The sequence below is a fragment of the Balaenoptera acutorostrata genome, chromosome 18 (assembly GCF_949987535.1).
Source record: "Balaenoptera acutorostrata chromosome 18, mBalAcu1.1, whole genome shotgun sequence".
Taxonomy (NCBI): domain Eukaryota; kingdom Metazoa; phylum Chordata; class Mammalia; order Artiodactyla; family Balaenopteridae; genus Balaenoptera; species Balaenoptera acutorostrata.
Genome location: NC_080081.1, coordinates 28,739,491 through 28,755,800, shown reverse-complemented (window position 1 = coordinate 28,755,800; position 16,310 = coordinate 28,739,491). Strand labels below are relative to the sequence as shown.

The 16,310-nt window shown below is 37.0% G+C and overlaps 1 long non-coding RNA gene across 2 annotated transcripts in view; it reads left to right on the top strand.

Annotated features, from left to right (window-relative positions):
• LOC130705627 (uncharacterized) overlaps window positions 1-16,310 on the top strand; it is a 120,686-nt gene that overhangs the window by 90,381 nt on the left and 13,995 nt on the right. Inside the window, exon 4 of one of the 2 annotated variants that reach the window (XR_009005952.1) lies at window positions 2,638-3,057. The exons of the other annotated variant lie outside the window; for it this stretch is intronic. This is a non-coding gene — a long non-coding RNA (uncharacterized LOC130705627). Of the gene's footprint in view, window positions 1-2,637; window positions 3,058-16,310 lie in introns of those variants that run through there. 2 annotated transcript variants of the gene reach the window in all.

Sequence of the window (16,310 nt, the reverse complement as noted above, 5' to 3'; positions counted from 1 at the left end):
TGTCAAACCAGAGGTGTGAGCACCAGGGGTCACAGTGAGTGTGTGGGAAGCCCCAGTCCAGTTCTCTGCCTGCAACAGGGGTGTATGAGACACAGACAATTCCAAAGATCTGGTTGTATGACCTCCTTCACCTGATCCTTCTGGCTAATGCTAAGAGAACTACCACCAGTACATATCTCCATCATAACAATAAAAGTCTCCTTTATGAGGGCTTACTATGTGCCAGGACATAGGATAGGGATTCATTTATTCATTCATTCCTTTATTCTATAAATATGTATTGAGCCTAGAATGTGCCTGGTACTTTGATAGTATTAGGATACAATGGTGAGTAAAACAACATGGTCCTCAATCTCATAGCAAGGGTGAGACAGATATTAATCATATGGTGTCTATAACCTAAATAAATATAAATATACCTATAATTAAAAGATGTGATAAGTGCTATTAACAATAGAAAAGGACACCTAGGAGACCTGGGGCCCTGACTTGCTCTGAGAAAGTGTTGCAATTGGAATGATGAGTGGAAAGAGCTAGAGAAAGAGGAGAGAATGGGTACTCTGGACAGAGAACAGTTCTTGGAGTATGTGAGAGCCAGTGAGGTATCAGGAAGAATTCCACAAAGAAGACTGGGGATGTGGAAAGAGGCCAGATCACACAGGACCTAGCAGAGTATCTCAAGGAATGACAGGAAACTGTTGAAGGCTTTCAAGTACTGATATAACATGATCTAATTTTTCTTATGATAACCCTGGCTACAGTGTGAAGAATGGGCTGGAACGAATATGCAAACTAGTTAAGGAGTCAGTGGCTTGGCTCATCATGAGAAAGAGAGGGAATAATAATTTACGCAGCGCTCGCAACCTAGTAGGATCCGCATTTTACAGAGGAATAATAGAGGCTTGGAGAGGTTCATTTCCAAAGTCACTCACTTACAGTGGGAGAGATTAACTCTTTCATGTTTAATCTTTCTAGTTATATAACTCATTGAAGCAAGATTCATACAAATGTAGAATTGGAATGGGAACTTAGATCCTATGTAAATTAATTCATTGATTCATTCAAAAATTTGTTGAGTGGCTATTCTAGACACATATTGAAAAAGTCCCTCTTCTAATAAAGCTTTTTAGTGGATGAAAATGGTAATGGATTAACAAACTAGCTACCTAAATGTCAGTGATACAGTGATAGCAATAAAACAAGGTCATGTGATAGGCAATGATGGAATGGTTCCTTTTGTTCAGTGGTAGTGAGAAAGGCTTCCTAAAACCAGAAAATGAAGTCAGCGTGAAAGAGGGCAACAGAAAGAGCCTTTCAGGCAGAGGGGATTGCTGAGACAAAGACCATGAGATGGGGACAAGCATGACATATTTGAGGGACAAAAAAAACCTCAGGGTGGACTTCCCTGGTGGCGCAGTGGTTAAGAATCTGCCTGCCAATGCAGGGGACACGGGTTTGAGCCCTGGTCCGGGAAAATCCCACATGCCGCGGAACAACTAACCCCATGCGCCACAACTACTGAGCCTGTGCTCTAGAGCCCGCGAGCCACAACTACTGAGCCCATGTGCCACAACTACTGAAGCCCATGCACTCTAGGGCCCGTGCTCCGCAACAAAGAGAAGCCACTGCAATGAGAAGCCCGCGCACTGCAACAAAGCATAGCCCCCGCTCGCCACAACTAGAGAGAGCCCGCGCGCAGCAGCAAAGACCCAACACAGCCAAAAATAAGTAAATAAATAAATAAATATATTAAAAAAAAAAAAAAAAAAGAACCTCAGGGTGGCTAGAGTATCAGGGAGAGTGGCACAGGATGTTTGAAGAGATCATCGGGGTCCAGGTTCCAAAGGACCTTGTAAGTGTGGGGTTTAGATTTTATTCCAATTGAATGAGAAGCTTTGGGAAGGTTATTAAAGAAAACAAGGTAAAGAAGACAGGATATGATTCCAGTTTTAAATGATCACTGCAGCTGCCATGAGGAGGGTAGATTGTAGGGGGCAACGCTGGATGCTGGGAATGTCATCAGGAAGCTGCCTCGCATGCCTCCCAGGTAAGAGATGATGGTGGCACTGACCAGGTGGCAGAGCAGTGGAATTGGAAACAAGCGAATGTTTGAAGACTTCATTATTATGGAAAATTTCAAATAGATACAAAATTAGAGAAAATGGTAAAGTAAAATCTGATATAGCCATGACTCACAGTTAACCATTATCAACTCATTGCCAATTTTGTTTCTTCTATACCTCATCAACTTCTTTAGATTTTCTTGCAGCAAACAGTATGCCATTTCATCCATAAATATTACAGTATGAATCTCCAGTAGACAAGGGTTTATATTTTGAACAGAATACTAATTTATACCTAAAAGTGAACAATAATTAATTCCTAATGTTATCAAATGTCCCTATCAGTGTTCAAATTTCTTTGTCTTATGAATTTTTTTCAAAGTTTGTTTGAGTCAAGGTCCTCATGTTCATATATTGCATTTGGTAGATGTGTCTTTTCTCTCTCTCTCTCTCTCTGTCTCCCTCCCTCTCTCTCTCTCTCTCTTAGAAAACTAATATGCCTATGCTATGCTGGGCACTGTGACAGACTGCTACAAGGTATGCAACGATAACTGTGCATGAATCCTGCTTTCAGGGTGCAGGCCTAGGATGGTTCAGTCATTCATTTATGGAAACAGAGGAGGTGGAACTAGATTGTGTCTTAAGAGTCCAACCAGCTCTTCTCTTCTATGTGGAAACAACCAGCCACAGACCTCGTTCTTTCTTCTGTTCTTCCCCTTCACTGAAACAACACACACTTGGAAGTTACATGATGAACTGACACACAGCACTTCAACTTGTCTGTATTGATATAGAATCATTGACTTAAGCTGGAATGTTGTAAGATGAACAATCTTAACATTTGCTCAAAATCGTTATTTTAAGAAGTATCCAAAATCTACTAAAGGCACAGAATAAATACACTATCATCCAGATACAGTATTCTGGTGTTCTCTTCTCAATGTACAAATATGAACGTGAGTGGATGGTGGGCCACAAGGTAGAGACAACCTGAATCCCTGTATCACGACATGGAAGATTGCAGGCTGATCAGGGACACCTACAGTGGACTATTAAGTGTCAAATAAATTTTACTGTGTTAAACTAAGAAGTGTGTGTGTGTATGTGTGTGTGTGTAAAAAATAAATGGTAACAATTCTGCAAACTTTGATCTTTATAATCTGAAAGTTTCACATATCTGATCAAAATCCTCTTATAGGACATCAAGATGTCACTAGTACTTCAAATCCATGTTATAAAAAGAAAACATAAAACTTACATGCAACTTGGCTTTTTATTTTGCAGAAATAAAGTATATCTTTACTTATAATGTGTCATTTTCAGATCACTCTTTGTACCCCTTTATTCTGTTATAAAAATAGTAACGAGATAATTTTTAGCTCTAAGTAAAGAATTTCCAAGTTTATTAAGCAGTTTTATTTGTTGTTGACCCCAAAACACATAGCTAAATTTCCATCCACTTTAATAATTGTTTGATCCCCCAAAACAAACATGATGTAACAAGTATAAACAAAATCTGTGGTCAACAGGTAATATTTTCCTTTACATAATTAATTGACAGTAAATCAATAGGCAAATTCACTTAAATGTAAAAAATAATTTTCTTTCATTATACAGTAATGGATATTATGAAAGGTTATAAATAAACTATGTAATAATATTTAATAGTAAACTAACCTAAAATGAAATGTTTTCTTACTAAAGGCCACCTCTTTCCCATATACCACACAAAAATATTGAATGACTTAAAAAACTTTACAAGAATTCACAAGATTATATACATATGTTTTAAAAATTTATTTTATTGAAGTATAGTTGATTTACAATGTTGTGTTAGTTTCAGATATACAGCAAAGTCATTCAAATATATACATATACATTCTTTTTCACATTCGTTTCCATTATGATTTATTACAGGATAGTGAATATAGCATAAGATCGTATATTATTGGAAAAGGAATTTAAGAATCAGGAAAAGTGAGGTATGATGGTCTGATAAATTCAAATATACTTTATTAGATAAGCATGTTAATGATAAGAATTGATAATAACAATGTGATACTATTATTTGCTTTTCATTTGGGTTTTATTTCCTGATTTATTGAGCCTTCTCTGAGAGGGTAGGTATCACCTTAACATGATTTCGTTTTGATTTCTCCAGGCTGGTCTGCCAGACTCACTCTCTCCTTTGTCCCATCCTCCCCTCCGCCCATATTTGATGAGAACCCACTATGGGTCAGGAGCTGTTCAAAGCTCAGGCATTGTACTGTGAACACGATCCCTGACCACAAAGAACATTAGGTCTAGTGAGTAAAACAGACAAGTAGCAACTTAAGTGACATTTATAATGCGGGGCGCTGTACACTAAGATAGAGAGCAAAAAGGATGATAAGGAAACAGATGGCAGACGCAGCCAACCCAGACTGAGGAGGTGAGAAAGCCTCTCCAAAAACCTGTCTATGTCGGAGCCCCAGTGCTGCTGAACAGCTGGCCAAGCAGAGTTCAGGAAGTTTTCCAGACGAGAGTACAGCAGGGGTTGCAGGTACAGTGCAGGGCATTGGAGCTGGAGCTGTAAGCACAAGCCAGGTACCTTATAAGCCATGGACCTTACATGCCTTGTTAAGAACTTTAGACTTCATCCTAGGAGCAATGGGGAGCTAAGAAAGGATTTTAAGCAGGAAAGCAACACGTTTGGTTTGTGTGGTAGGAAGGTGACTCCTGCTGTACATAGGGAAAGTGGAGGTGGGCTGTCTCATTACCAGTGGTAGAAGGAATCCAGGAAGACATACTGATGGCCAAGCTAGGGTATTGGCTGTGGATGTGGAAGAAGTGGACAGATTCTAGAGACATAAACAGGGCCTCAGTTGGATTTTGTGACTTTAGAAAAAGAGGTGGGAGTGGAAGTCTTTTTGTATTATACTTTATAATCACATATTTTAAGACTGAGTGGGTTTCTGTTCCACTCTTGAGACCAGGCCCTTTTTTTCATGCTAGCCCCTCATCTGATCCCATACTGGGGATTCTAGTCCTATCTCTGACCTACATGTAAAGAGAAAAGTCATCCAAGCCTCTTGATGCTGTCCCACATCTAATCTCCCTCTTCCATCTAGGGGCCAGAGCAGCCCAAGTTCGCATTTCAAATATCTGTTTGTTTTAGTGTCTGATTGTTCCTCATTCTTGTTATATATTAGGAGTTTAAAAGTTACTCATGATGACCTAGAGGGGTGGGATAGGGAGGGTGGGAGGGAGGCTCAAGAGGGAGGGGATATGGGGACACGGGTATGTATATGGCTGATTCACTTTGGTGTACAACAGAAACTAACACAGTATTGTGAAGCAATTATACTCCAATAAGGATGCATTAAAAAAATAAAAATAAGTTATTCATAATTTGAGATAGTGGATCTTAACGCATCCCAACAGATGAAGGTTTTGTGTAAATCTCTTCCCGCTCCTTTCAGACTCGCGCTGTGTTCTCCAATGCTCCGTGTAACAGCAACCACATTTTAATGCAATGACAGCTATGAAAAAATAAAACTATCAGTCACTGTCAGATACTTTACAAATGGAGACAGAGGAGGGGTTCTGTTCTCTGTGTAACAAGGACAGAGGAGAAAGGTCAGTGATATATCATGTGGGTTAGAATTTCCCCTTAAGCAATCTTCTGCTAAGACTTGCTCGCAGTGTGGAAGCTTTTGTCTGGACAAGGACCTTGACGACTGCTCCTGCACTGAAGGCTGCAGAGATTTTAAGTCTCTGCTCTGTACAGTATTGAAGGAAGGAAAGAGTGCCTCTCAAGTGGATTTGGAGAAAAAAATTAATTTTTGCCATTCACGATGGCCAGGAACTAATATTAACAGTTGTTTAACTTATGAAAAATTAATTAGATGACATAAATTATGTATGTGGGAAAAAGAAAATCTATCAATGAGTGGTTTGAGGATTCAGAAGACCACTTAAATTGATAACAAAAGGTATTTTGTGCAGCAGGTCACTTTTGGGGTGGGCTTTTGTTCCTCCTTTGTGCCTGAATATGATGAATACAGAATTGTTCTTATGCAATTCCCTGGTAGTGAGGGATAGTCATTTCAGTAGAGTTTATCACTATGTACTTGTCTGCTGTTTGGACGCATAGAAGGCAATTGACAAAAATTTAATAGAAAAGTTGGAGAACTGAACTGGAATGTCTGAATACTGAACCCATGTGCCTGGCAACACAGCAGAGCCTCATAATGCGTCCTTCTCCCAGATCTCATGAGAAAAGAACAAACACAGTGATCCAGGAATTCAAACCCATACATGTAAATGTAAAAAGTAAAACAACAGACTGATGCCAAAAGTAGTTTAGATTTATTTTTTTAAATCTTGTAGAGTGATAAAACATATTTTCTTACATAATATCAGTCTTAATGGACTATTTAATTTACTGTACTTTTTTTCTGGTTAGCTTCATCTTTTCCATACCAAGAAATATAGGCAGTGGCAATACCCTTGAATAGTTGCAAATTGGAGCAGAATGGGTTGGAAATGTTTAATGTCGCTTTGAAAGACACATTGTAACTATGACTACCAATTAGTAGTATGTCCTTTTTAAAAGTTCCATAAATCTATTTTTGGAACAATGTGGGATATAGTAATTAAATGTAAATAAATATAGTTTAAATTCAAAATAATTTATTTCTAGTTTAAATTCTGTAATGAAACAAAAATAAATTATAACTGAGGAAATCTTAGCTATTCTAAGTTAATGATATATTTATCTTTGGTTCCAATCTTGATGCATATGATTGGAATCTTTAGTATAAATTAAATTATATTCTTCAATTAGTATACCATAGATGGTTAAGCATTAAATGAAAAATCTCAAATTCCTGGTACTAGCTGACTTTCTATAGCTGTTTCTCTTTTATTGTTTTCCTTAATCTCAAAAAAGATATATTTTCTTTAATTAAAGAAAATAGCTTAATTAACACTAAGCAAAAGTGTCTCTAGTAAAATTGAAAGAAATTAATGAGTTTGTCCTGGAATTAGAGAGACTCTTAAAAGGAAAGTACAAATACAAATACCTAAAGGATAGTCTAAAATCAAGAGAATACTTTCGCCTGCATATTTTAGCAAGCAGGTAGGCATTTATAATCCCAGCTGAGTGTGACTTCTTTTTTTGGGGGGGAGGCATGTCCAAGGGCTTCACTGTGGTATGGAATATGGAACATGCAGTATACAACTGATTTTCATGGTGATATTACCATTGAAATTTTATCATACATCTATGGTTCTACCAAAGAAAAAAATATGGATAAAAGTGTTCATTGCATATGTACTGTCAATTCTAAGGGCCTCTTTTAATTCACAGATGCCCAAATAGTAACTTAAAACTGAGTGACTGAAATGTGTCTCATTGTATTTTGGGCCTTTGCAGTGTCAAATCTACAGAGACAAGTGCACCTGGAGACAAATGACCAGACACCATAAAACAGAAGCTTAATTATGTTCACTTACATTTTCAAATTATTCCCAACAAATTACCTTGGGTAGGTGATACATCCATCAAGGCAAGTTTCTAATTTCATATTCACAGTAATGTTCTCCTGTAAACTCCTCTAATAAGGCCTAACTAAGTTTTCCTTGTGACCTCACTTAGCTGAAATATTGCAGGCTGTGTGTCTTGTAGTGTCTCCAGTTAATTTCTGACCTTGGTGCTGCCTGGGCACAATGAGACAAGTGAAGGGTGGAGATCAGATTTAATTTTGAATTTCCGGACGGCTGCTGGTTTGTATCTCAACTTGAACATTACTTAAACATGTTATTTTTGGTCAATGACTTTTCATGCAGCATACTGGGCAAATGTAATTAAGTGGGCTAAGTTTTGTTCTCAGCTGTCCTCTGAGTTCTTGCATGGGAACTTGGAATCTCAACAGGAAACACCTGTATGGTAGTTGTATACCAATCCTTTCCAGAAAATTAATATATAACGTTGTTCCTGAGCCTTACAAGCCCTTCCCCAAATAGAAATGCTCAGCTGTATTTGAAGGCTGCATTTTTAATTATTACTAAAAATTCAACCTCTCGGCTTATAAGTGAATCTTTTCATGAGGGTATATTACACTTAGCTATATGAATGGTCAGCCACATCATTCATTTATTTCATCATTCAATTTTAGAAAATCTGTATTCAACCAACCTGTATTGAATGCCTACTCTGTGTAAGGATTGTGGAGGTATACACAGAGAAATCAGATCTAGGTCCCACCCTCAAGAGAGATTAACAAGAAAAATATTATTGTCTTAAATAGAGCCCAGTTAATCCCTTCTTAGAGACAACCAGCTGATATTTGGATAGGCCGTTTGCTTTGTAAAAAATCAAACATGATTTTGTTGAAATCATGCTGTTAAAACACAATGTGAGGGCTTCCCTGGTGGCGCAGTGGTTAAGAATCCACTTGCCAATGCAGGCGACACGGGTCCAAGCCCTGATCCAGGAAGATTCCACATGCGCGGAGCAACTAAACCCATGTGCCACAACTACTGAGCCTGCACTCTAGAGCCCATGTGCCACAACTACTGAGCCTGCATGCTGCAATTACTGAAGGCCATGCACCTAGAGCCTGTGCTCCACAACAAGAGAAGCCACCACGATGAGAAGCCCGTGCACCGCAATTAAGAGTAGCCCCCACTCGCCGCAACTAGAGAAACACCGCGTGCAGCAATAAAGACCCAACACAGCCATAAATCAATCAATCAATCTATATTTTAAAAAAGATTAAACAAGAATCTTTCTTGCCTATAAGAGAATTATACTTAAAAAAAAAACACAATGTGAGCTTCTGTTTTTGGCAATATAGAGATCAAACATAATTTTAAAACTCAAAAAATCTAGAAATGAAGAATACACATAACAAAACTATTCTTTGAATTTCATAGCTGAACTCCGGATGAAGTTGGAGAAATCCTCAAAGCCAAAAAACTAAGAGGGTTTGAAAACAAAAGTGATAACTCAAGTTGAACATGAGGCTGCAGTTATCCTGGTAAAATTTGAGGTTTACCTTACTTAGAGGTTTGGGGTTTTTTTTTTGTTACTTCTTGAGGTTTGGGTTTTAATAGCTCAGTGGGCTTAGGAAATAAGGCCTTGAGCTCAAGCAAGAAGGACATCAAAATTGAGATCCCAGCATAAAGTTGAAGGTCTTGAAAAGTTGTATCCTTAGTGACAGGGTAGACCAGAAAGCTCATCTGTTGCAATAGAGAAATGGCAGGGATATTATATCAGTGTCCACCTCAGCTCAGGATAGGACAAAAAGTTTCGCCAAGAACCTGCAAGTACTGACTGCCCTCATTCAAGTTTAGTATTTGAATTTACTATAACAGACATATCTAGATAACATTAAGCTAAGAAATTAATTTGATGTGGCCAGGGATCAATAGTGCCCTATGCAGTATAAACGAAGCAAACACAGTTCCAGTCAACAGTGATACATGTTTAGCCTAGACCTCACAGCATCCCTACATAGAAATCATCAGGTTATAATAAAAAATTAGTATTCATATCTAAAATATACAAAGAACTGTTAAAATTCAACACTAAGAGAACAACTAATGCAATTAAAAATGGGCAAAAGATCTGAATAGGCACCTCATCAAAGAAAATACATGGATGTCAAATATAATAGCTATGAAGAGATGCTCCATATCATATGTCACTAGGGAACTGAAAATTAAAACAACAAGATACCACTACACACCTATTAGATTGGCGAAAATCCAAACATCGACAACACCAAATGATAAGGAGAATGTGGAGCAACAGGGATTCTCATTCATAGTTGGTGGGAATGCAAAATGGTTTAGAAACTTTGCAAGACAGTTTGGGAGTTTCATACAAAGCTTAACATAGTCATACCATATGATCCAGCAATGACATTCCTAGGTATTTACCCAAATGGGTTGAAAACTTATATTCACACAAAAACCTGCATACAGATGTTTATAGCAGCTTGAATTGTCACTGCCAAAACTTGGAAGCAACCAAAATGGATAAACAAACTGTGATACATTTCTACAATGGAGTATTCAGTGATGAAAAGAAATGAGCTATTGATCCATTAAGAGACATGGAGAAATCTTAAAAGAATACATATACTTCAGTAAAATTTTTTAAAATCCCAAAAAGTTTTAAAAAGCATACTGTAAATGAAAGAGGCCAGGCTGAAAAGCCTATGCACTACTATATATTGATAATTTCAACAATGTAACATTCTGGAAAAGACAAGTGCAAAAGAGATAGTAAAACATTAGTGATAGTCAGAGATTCAGGGGGAGGGAGGAGGAGAGATGAGTGGTGGAGCACAGAGGATTTTTAAGACAGTGAAACTATTCTGTGTAATACTGAAATGATGGATATATGACATTATACGTTTATCAAAATCCATAGAACTGCATAATACAGAGTGCACCCTAATGTAAACTATGGATTTTAGTTAATAATAATGTATCAACATTGTTTTTAATCAATTATAGCAAATGCACCACACTAATGTATAATGTGAATAACAGGGGAAACTGTGTGTGTGGGCAGGGGAGGAGGCATATGGGAATTCACTGTACTTCTCATTTTTTTTTATAAGTCTAAAACTTCTCTAAAAATTAAAGTTGATTAATTTTTTTAAAATTACAAAACACATAAAGAAAGAAGCTACCATAAAGGGGAGTCAACTGGAACAGCTAAAAGAGAAATAGCACCTTGGTAATATCAAATAAGTGATTTATTAGAATATAAAATTAGAATGCTCGAAATGCTTAATGAGCAAATATTAAAGTGATCAAGAAATAAGAAAAGATGAAGAAAAAGGATTATTTGAAAATTAGCCAATAGGTATTCTAGGAGAAAAAGTTATAATTGAAATGAAAAACTTAGTGAGAACACTAGACTTTCACTTTTCAGCCAAGGTGGAATAACAGGGACTATATTTAGCATCCCACCTGAACCAACTTAAAAAAATGAACAAAATATAAGAAACAATGGTTTTCAAGACACTAGATATCAGATATCAAGGGACACTGATATATGTGAGACAAGAAACAAATAAGGTGAATACTACGGTTGCCTGAGATTACTGTCTTGAAAGAGTTTCCAAGCCATGGTGCAGAGAGGGGGAACCCAAGCAGAACCCAGCAGGCTCCCTGAGTTCAGGAGATGGAACTGATAGTCCTGGGAGACCAAGGTAGCTAGACACTGCAGGATAGACAACCTGAAAGGAGAGAGCTGTACAGACAGAACTCTGGAGTTCTGCAGAGGAGCTCCCTCGAGTATTCAGCAGAATTCTGCCTATGCATGTGGGGAAACTACTGGAGGCTGGAGCTCTTGAACCACTCAGAAGGATTAGAAGTAACAGTGCCTGATGCTTATAGAGGGCTGAGAATAGTGTCTGTCCCACTAAGCTAAGTGAAAAGTCCCAAAATTTAAAGGACATTTGGTAAAGTATAGAGAAGAATCTTGCCTCAGTAATATGGAATAAAGAGCCCTAGACTGAGCACTGCTTCAGTTTTACCCAACAAATTTTTAAAATGAGACCAAAGTGATCAAACTGTTTCCAAGTAACCTAATTAGATCCCAGAGAGAGCTCATAACTGTTTTTGGGAACACAAAATGCCCAGCATTCAATAAAGCAAAATTCAAAGTGCCCTGAATCAAATAAAAAATTTACCAGGCATGCAAAAAAGCAGGAAAATTCCATTCATAATGCGGAGATAAATCAATCAGTTGAAACTAACCCAGAAATGACATAGATGCTTGATCTAGCAAACAAAAACTTCAAAACAATTATTATAACTGTGTTCCATATGTTCAAAAAGTTGTGTAGAGACATAAAAAGGACCTAAATCAAACTTCCAGAGATGAAACTTATATGTGTTAAGCAAAAATTATATTGGATGGGATAAATAACTATTAGACACTGGGAAAAAAAATATGAGTAAACTTGAAGACATACCAACATAAACTATCCAAAATGAAAACCAGAGAGAAGAGAGAATTAGTACAAAACAAAACAACAAAAAAAAACAAACAGAGCCTTAGTGAACTGCAGGACAACTTCAAGTGTTTTAATATACACATCATTGGAATCCCTTAAGAAAAGTACAGAGCAGGAGACAGAAAAAATATTTGAAGAAGTAATGGCCAAAAGTTTCCCAAACTTGATGATAACTATAAATTTATAGATGAAAGGATCACAATGAAGCCCAGGCATAAGAAACATAAAGAAAACTACATCAATGCACATCATAATAAAATTGCTCAAAAGCAGTCATACAGAAAAGTCTTAAAAGGAGGCAGAGAGAAAAACACATATTACATGTAGAGAAACAAAGATAAGCAAACTGTAGCTAGAAACAATGTAAATGACAGTGGAATAATAATTAAAATACTGACAGAAAAAAAAACCAAACCTGTAAGCCTAGACTTCTATACCAAATCAAAATAATGTTCAAAAATGAAGATTAAAAAAATTCTTTTTCAGATATAAAAAGGTGAGAGAACTCACTGCCAACAGAGTCTCACCACAATAAATATTAAGAAGAGTTCTCTTTTTGGTGGAGCTAATGGCAGACTCTGGGAGGGCTCACGCCAAGGAGTACTTCCCAGAACTTCTGCTGCCAGTGTCCTTGTCTTCAAGACAACACACAGCCAACCCCCGCCTCTGCAGGAGACCCTCCAACACTAGCAGGAAACTTGCACAAGCCCCTTAGAGAGTCTCATCCACCAGAGGGCAGACAGCAGAGACAAGAAGAAGTACAGTCCTGCAGCCTGTGGAACAAAAACCACATTCACAGAAAGATAGACAAGATGAAAAGGCAGAGGGTTATGTACCACATGAAGGAACAAGATAAAACCCCAGAAAAACAACTAAATGAAGTGGAGATAGGCAAACCTTCCAGAAAAAGAATTCAGAATAATAATAGTGAAGATGATCCAGGACCTCAGAAAAAGAATGGAGGCAAAGATCAAGAAGATGCAAGAAATGTTTAACAAAGACCTAGAAGAATTAAAGAACAAACAAACAGACATGAACAATACAATAACTGAAATTAAAACTACACTAGAAGGAATCAATAGCAGAATAACTGAGGCAAAAGAACGGATAAGTGACCTGGAAGACAGAATGGTGGAATTCACTGCTGTGGAACAGAAAAAAGAAAAAAGAATGAAAAGAAATGAAGACAGCCTAAGAGACCTCTGGGACAACATTAAACGCAACAATATTCGCATTATGGGGGTCCCAGAAGAAGAAGAGAGAAAGGAGCAGAGAAAATATTTGAAGAGATTATAGTTGAAAACTTCCCTAACATGGGAAAGGAAATAGCCACCCAAGTCCAGGAAGTGTAGAGAGTCCCATACAGGATAAATCCAAGGAGAAACATGCCAAGACACATAGTAATCAAACTGGCAAAAATTAAAGACACAGAAAAATTATTGCAAGCAAAAAGGGAAAAAAGAAAAAAAGTATACAAGGGAACTCCCATAAGGTTAACAGCTGATTTCTCAGCAGAAACTCTACAAACCAGAAGGGAGTGGCATGATATACTTAAAGTGATGAAAGGGAAGAACATACAACCAAGATTACTCTACCCGGCAAATATCTCATTCAGATTTGATGGAGAAATCAAAAGCTTTACAGACAAGGAAAAGCTAAGAGAATTCAGCACCACCAAACCAGCTCTACAACAAATGCTAAAGGAACTTCTCTAAGAGGGAAACACAAGAGAAGAAAAGGACCTACAAAAACAAACCCAAAACAATGAAGAAAATGGTCATAGGAACATACATATCGATAATTACCTTAAACGTGAATGGATTAAGTGCTCCAACCAAAAGCCACAAGCTTGTTGAATGGATACAAAAACAAGACCCATATATATGCTGTCTACAAGAGACCCACTTCAGACCTAGGGACACATACAGACTGAAAGTGAGGGGATAGAAAAAGATATTCCATGCAAATGGAAATCAAAAGAAAGCTGGAGTAGCAATACTCATATCAGGTAAAATAGACTTTAAAATAAGGAATGTTACAAGAGACAAGGAAGGACACTACATAATGATCAAGGGATCAATCCAAGAAGAAGATATAACAATTATAAATATATATGCACCCAACATAGGAGTACCTCAATACATAAGGGAACTGCTAACAGCTATAAAAGAGGAAATCGACAGTAACACAATAATAGTGGGGGACTTTAACACCTCACTTACACCAATGGACAGATCATCCAAAATGAAGATAAATAAGGAAACACAAGCTTTAAATGACACAATAGACCAGATAGATTTAATTGATCTTTATAGGTCATTCCATCCAAAAACAGCAGATTACACTTTCTTCTCAAGTGTGCACGGAACATTCTCCAGGATACATCACATCTTGGGTCACAAATCAAGCCTCAGTAAATTTAAGAAAATTGAAATCATATCAAGCATTTTTTCTGACCACAACACTATGAGGTTAGAAATGAATTACAGGGAAAAAAACGTAAAAATCACAAACACATGGAGGCTAAACAATATGTTACTAAATAACCAAGAGATCACTGAAGAAATCAAAGAGGAAATCAAAAAATACCTAGAGACAAATGACAATGAAAACACGACAATCCAAAACCTATGGGATGCAGCATAAGCAGTTCTAAGAAGGAAGTTTATAGCTATACAAGCCTACCTCAAGAAACAAGAAAAATCTCAAATAAACAATCTAACCTTACAGCTAAAGGAACTAGAGAAAGAAAAACAAACAAAAGCCAAAGTTAGCAGAAGGAAAGAAATCATAAAGATCAGAGCAGAAATAAATGAAATAGAAACAAAGGAAACAATAGCAAAGATCAATAAAACCAAAAACTGGTTCTTTGAGAAGATAAAAAAAATTGATAAACCATTAGCCAGACTCATCAAGAAAAACAGGGAGAGGACTCAAATTAATAAAATTAGAAATGAAACAGGAGAAGTTACAACAGACACCACAGAAATACAAAGCATCCTAAGAGACTACTACAAGCAACTCTATGCCAATAAAATGGACAACCTGGAAGAAATGGACAAATTCTTAGAAAGGTATAAACTTCCAAGACTGAACCAGGAAGAAATAGAAGATATGAACAGACCAATCACAAGTAATGACATTGAAACTGTGATTAAAAATCTTCCAACAAACAAAAGTCCAGGATGAGATGGCTTCCCAGGTGAATTCTATCAAACATTTAGAGAATAGCTAACACCCATCCTTTTCACACTTTTCCAAAAAATTGCAGAGGAAGGAACACTCCCAAACTCATTCTATGAGGCCACCATCACCCTGACACCAAAACCAGACAAAGATACTACAAAAAAAGAAAATTACACACCAATATCACTGATGAATATAGATGCGAAAATCCTCAACAAAATACTAGCAAAAAGAATCCAACAACACATTAAAAGGATCATACACCATGATCAAGTGGGATTTATCCCAGGGATGCAAGGATTCTTCAATATACGCAAATCAATCAATGTGATACACCATATTATCAAATTAGTGAAAAAAACCATATGATCATCTCAATAGATGCAGAAAAAGCTTTTGACAAAATTCCACACCCATTTATGATAAAAACTCTCCAAAAAGTGGGCATAGAGGGAAAGTACGTCAACATAATAAAGGCCATATATGACAAACCCACAGCAAACATCATTCCCAATGATGAGAAACTGAAAGCATTTCCTCTAAGATCAGGAACAAGACAAGGATGTCCACTCTCACCACTATTATTCAACATAGTTTTGGAAGTGTTAGCCATGGCAATCAGAGAAGAAAAAGAAATAAAAGGAATACAAATTGGAAAACAAGAAGTAAAACTGTCACTGTTTGCAGATGACATGAAACTATACATAGAGAATCCTAAAAATGCCACCAGAAAACTACTAGAGCTAATCAGCGAATTTGGTAAAGTTGCAGGATACAAATTAATACACAGAAATCTCTTGCATTCCTATACACTAATGATGAAAAATCTGAAGAGAAATTAAGGAAACACTCTCACTTACCACTGCAACAAAAAGAATAAAATACCTAGGAATAAACCTACCTAGAGAGACAAAAGACCTGTATGCAGAAAACTATAAGACACTGATGAAAGAAATTAAAGAGGATACCAACAGATGGAGAGATATACCATGTTCTTGGATTGGAAGAATCAATATTGTGAAAATGACTATACTAC